This window comes from Poromitra crassiceps (assembly GCF_964638095.1).
Source record: "Poromitra crassiceps genome assembly, chromosome: 10".
NCBI classification, from domain to species: domain Eukaryota; kingdom Metazoa; phylum Chordata; class Actinopteri; order Beryciformes; family Melamphaidae; genus Poromitra; species Poromitra crassiceps.
In genome coordinates this window covers 19,538,256-19,543,820 of record NC_139631.1, presented here as the reverse complement: position 1 = coordinate 19,543,820, position 5,565 = coordinate 19,538,256, and positions in this window count along the sequence as shown.

Here is a 5,565-nt window from a genome sequence, read left to right as displayed (position 1 = left end):
CCTGGCTAGCTAGCAAGCTACACTAGCAAAGCTCTTCTTCTGTGGTTAATGGGAGAAGCAACGTTCCATACTGCCATCTACTGTCTGCAGAATCTATTCGATTCGTCTACTACTGTGTACAAAATCTAGGTAGGTAGGTACAAAGGTACATTTGAAGGGGTTCATTTTTCCCCCGAATTCAATTGAGATATATTTTACAAAACCTTTTGATTGAGTTCATTGATCAGAACAACAACAACAAGAACATCAGATTTGTTTTATTTTTTCTTGTGAATTTTCATTTGTTAAAGCTCTCACCAAGAAGGCACAAAAACAGGGCTGGAAGTTCAAGGTGCCAAAGGCACAAGCTGAAAAGGTGGTCGGGTGCAGCCTGCCATCCATTCAGGACCTACACACTGCCAGGATGCTAAAGCGGTCTCAGAAAATTATGGCCGACCCCACCCATCCAGGACATAAACCCTTCACGGCCATGGCAGGAGACTGATATCTCCAGTACCAGAACCTCCCATCACAGGTACAGCTTCTTCCCAACTGCCATCTGCCTCTTCAATGAGACCCGAAAGCCCCCACAAATTAGGACTTTGTCACCCGTCCCCCCGCCCCTCATGTCACAGACACTTAAATGACTTACTCGACATCTTACATGGACATTGATTGATTGATTGATTGATTGATTGATTTTATTTGGTGATAAAAACAGGACATAAGACAACATATCACCGAGGATAAAAACACAATAAAGCCCGAAGGCTTATTTCCATTGTGGTCCCCATGGAGACAAGACAGACAACGTAAATACGTGTAACAAAGAAGTGCAAGTGGGAGCATAATTTAAAACTAATACAACTCCATTAAAAGATAAATTACTAACTCAGTTTATAATTTACCAAAATAAAAAAATAAAAACTAGAACTAAACATATCAATCAATAAAATAAAAGACCAGCTATACCATAAATAAATAACCAATTCAAGAACTAAAAAAGACAGGATAAAACGGTTTAAAGTGCGGATGTTTGTAACCATTTTTTTAAGCCTTTTTTAAAAGTGCAGATAGACTCACTCAGTTTCAAGCACGAAGGTAACATGTTCCATTGAGTCGCTGCATTATATTTGAACGAGTTCCTCCCCATCAGGGTCCTAAATCTGATAGGGATGAAATCAGTAGAACTGCCTCTCGTAGAATACTGGTGACGCTCACTCACACAAGAAAAGTAGCTTTTAAGATACATAGGAACAAAATTCTTAACAATCTTAAAAGTGAACAGCAGCTTGATGTATAAAGTGCGCTTCTCAACTGTCAGCCAATTAAGACTGTCAAAATGAGCTTGGTCCAGGTGGGTACGTGGATGGACTTTAATAATGACTCGAATCAACTTGTTTTGAGCCGTTTGTAATTTGTTTTTGAGTTTCTGAGAGAGACCAGTATACCAGCAGATGGCAGCATAGTCAAAATGACTCTGAACAAGTGCAGAAGCCAAAGAGTGAAGGACTGGACTGGTGAGAAAGGCAGCTTTCCTGGCCAGAAACCTGACATGCATGTTAATTTTGCCAAGGACTTTCAGAGCCATATACTCACCTGATAAGCATTTGTCTAAAATGCAGCCAAGGTAGCTTACCTTATCTTTGGCATTAATTTGAATGTCACCAATCTTGATGACGAGACCGGGCGATTTAGACAATTTAATTTTAGAGCCGAATACAATGGCTTCTGTCTTACCTAAGTGAAGAGACAATCTGTTGTCTGACAGCCAGTCACAAACACTCTCTAGCTCTGCACTTAAAGTTTTCTCTACAGCAGATTTATCCTGGTGCGACACCATTAAAACAGAGTCATCAGCATAAAGAAACAAATTACAGGCAGGTGAGGTCATTACATGAACATTTTAAATTAACATTATCCCATGGACACTACCCCCTTCCCCCCTCCCCAACCCACCCATTATATCACTTAAAGGAACAGTCCGCCCATTTTCAACCAGCTTTGTATCATTAGAACATCAGTAGTATATCAGAAAACTGTCAACTGTTTTGAAGTCTGTCATTTAATTTGACAGTTATTGAGTGTTAAAGTGTGGACCAGTGACATCACTGGTCCACACTAACTCAAATTAATAACTCATTAACTCAAATCAACTCTCAATAACTGTCAAACTAGATGAATGACTTCAAAACCGTCATCTAGTTTGACAGTTATTGAGAGTTGATTTGAGTTAATGAGTTATTAATTTGAGTTAGTGTGGACCAGTGATGTCACTGGTCCACACTTTAACTCTCAATAACTGTCAAATTAAATGACAGACTTCAAAACAGTTTACAGTTTTCTGATATACTACTGATGTTCTAATGATACAAAGCTGGTTGAAAATGGGCGGAGTGTTCCTTTAAGGACTTACTGGACATTTTACTTGGACTTGTTACATGTCCTACAGAGACCCCACTATATGTTACTTTACTTTGCACTTTATAATTTATAATTTGAAGATTGTTTTTCTGTTTGCTCCATCTTCTGCTATTGCTGTGATCGTTGTGCTGCATTAGAGGTCACATTCTCGAGCCCAGGGCTCAGACAGAACGGGCTCGGGTCGGGTCGGGCTTGTTTTTGGGGGCCCGATCTAAGCTCTACTCTGCATACTAGACAAAGATACATTCCTCATTTATAATCTATGATTATTACAATGCATGCTGTTTTATAAATACCAGAAATTACCACAAGATGGCAGCACAACCCACAGAAAGACAGGACTCGGTCAGTGTCATGGAGATTTTGGAACTGTAATGATTAGCCTAATCAAATAGCTTCCAATGTTTTATAGGTAGCACATTATTAATATGCATTGTATTGAACCATTTATACATACTGTGTGTGTGTGTGTGTGTGTGTGTGTGTGTGTGTGTGTGTGTGTGTGTGTGTGTGTGTGTGTGCGCGTGCGTGTGCGCGTGTGCGTGTGCGTGTGCGTGTGTATATATATATATATATATATGCACACACACTCTCATATGCACACACACACACACACACACACACACACACACACACTCTCTCTCTCTCTCTCTCTCTCTCTCTCTCACACACATCCCCGGCTCCTCCAGTCATGTCGAAGTGTCCTTGAGCAAGACACTGAACCCCAAATTGTTGCTCCCGATGGCTGTGCCAGCACCCTGCGTGGCAGCTGGCCGCCTTTGGTGTGTAAATGGGTGAATGTAGGCACATTGTAAAGCGCTTTTTGGATAAAGGTGCTATATAAATGCATTCCGTTTACCATTCACAGAGAGAGACTAGATATAAAATGCATCAAATACAGAAGGCATGTTTTGCTTTGTGATACTTTGCTCTGGCCCACTATTTTTTGTGCAGGTCCAAATTTGGTTGTGCAGCGATGATGTAAAATAATGCTTGCAATCAGATCTATTTTTCTGATATTTCTTATTATCAAAATATGTTTTTCTTAAAGGGGCCATATTATGCATTTCTTAATTTTGTATCATATATATGTTGTTACAATCTTGGATGGTCATATTAAACATGGGCTAAGCTTCAAATAAATAGGTGAAAGTGTTTTAATGTTACCCCCATGAACCCCCCCTCCCCCCAATGAAGTCTCGTAGACGAGAGCACATGGATTTGTGCGAGAGCATAGTTCTAGTGACGTCATTGTTTCCATGGTGATGCCAAGCCTAGCCCGGGCCGGCAGCGCGCGCAGTGATGAATAATGTGATAGCTTTAGGTCATTAATTATTGTATATGTTGAATTGTATTGTATTGTACTGCATTGTGCTATGTTATATTATATAACACTACACTGTACTAATTCATAAACTTCTGAAATCTATGATATGTAATAGAGTGAGCTGATTCACTCTATTTTTGTCTTTGTTTGTTAGAATTATCAACAATGTTACTGTATTATGTTTTTATGTTATGTGTTTGGACCCCAGGAAGAGTAGTCTCACCTTGGTGCAGACTAATGGGGATCCAAAATAAACAATAAACAATAAACAATGAACAATAAACACGTCACCCTGTCAGCATTTAACATAGCTTTCAAAGTGCAAAGTGTTAGGCTGGACTAGACTGAGTGAAGTGATAAAAGGGTGCCTGAACTGCAACCTTCATCGTGGAGGAAAGGTTTCTGTGTATTTCATCTCCTTCATCTGCCGCAGTGTGAAAACATTGTTGCAGTCTTGCCCCAGAACTCCTGGACAGTGGGGGCTCAAGGTTGCAATTCCTGTGTGAAATCAAGTCATTGCTGTTATGATCGGCTCGCAGGCCTGCATGGTTGAAGACAGGTGTCATGAAAGTGTCCTGGTTGGGCTTGCTCATGTGCATCTTATTCTGCCTCGGGGATATCTGTCATCTGTAGTTACATAGTAGTGCTGTAGTGGAAGTGATTTCAACATCATTTTGCATAGGCGTTGTGTTGGTGGTACTTGCAACAACCCATGTTAAGGGCTTGCCCAGGGGTGGATTCGAACTGCCGACCTTTGGCTAGACGAACACGCTAACCACTGCACCAAGAGAGCTAGCTCCCTTGGCGGAGCTGATTAACATGCCTTTATACTGGGGGAGTGAGTTTAACCAACCTACTCGCTACCACTCGGGACTCACAAGGACTCACATTCATTCGGTTACACCTAGGTGAATAGCTTCAGCAATGCATTATCATTTTCATTTTGCATACTTTGGTCCATCTCTTCAGTCGTACTCCAATCACGATCAATGGTTAAATCGTCATACCACTCTCTCTGTCAAGTAATATAAGTGGTTCTCAACCTGTGGTATGGGTACCACGGTACGCGGGGCCTCCCTCCCATGCTTTCATATGGTGGTAATGTCTGAGGTGGTACTTCATGAATGTGTCTGGCTGGCAATATAATGCTGTTCCAGAGAATTTAAACAATTTAGTTCAGGTGGGATTGGTTCTAAGTGTAAGTTGTTGACAACAGCTTGCTCAGGCAACACAACTCTTAATATTTTGTTGTAAAACAACAAACATACATTTCTAGATCTGAAGTGTAATGATAGTAGGCTGTCTGTCTGTCTGTCTGTCTGTCTGTCTGTCTGTCTGTCTGTCTGTATGTTTCTCATAATGTGCCACGTGGATTCTAAGAGTATTACATCACTGAAATCAGACTGAATTTATTGTTTATTTTGATTCCTGAAGGAGCATTATCAAGGTCTATTTTGATGAGTCTTTAGACTGACAACATTACACAAATAACAAGCTGTGTAATGTTGTCAAATGAGTCAATGTGTGGAAGGAAACGTAGAGAAAAGGCCTCTCATTTAGAAATGGGAACTAAAGTTGGTTTTAAGTGGGAATTGTAGTTAGCAAAAAAATAAAAAAGAACTTCTGACCCAAGTGCTTTATTACGAGCCGAGGTAGAGTACATTTGGCAGAGTATGAACTGAAGAGCATTCAAAACAAGAGCTTTTTGTTCATTTAGTTTTAAGAGGCATTTCTCGTCCAACACTCCCACCTATTCTATCAGTATGCATGGAAATGTCCATTACCTCCACTCCAATAGCTGCCCCTGTTTTCTTAGGAAATATACCATCCTCCAC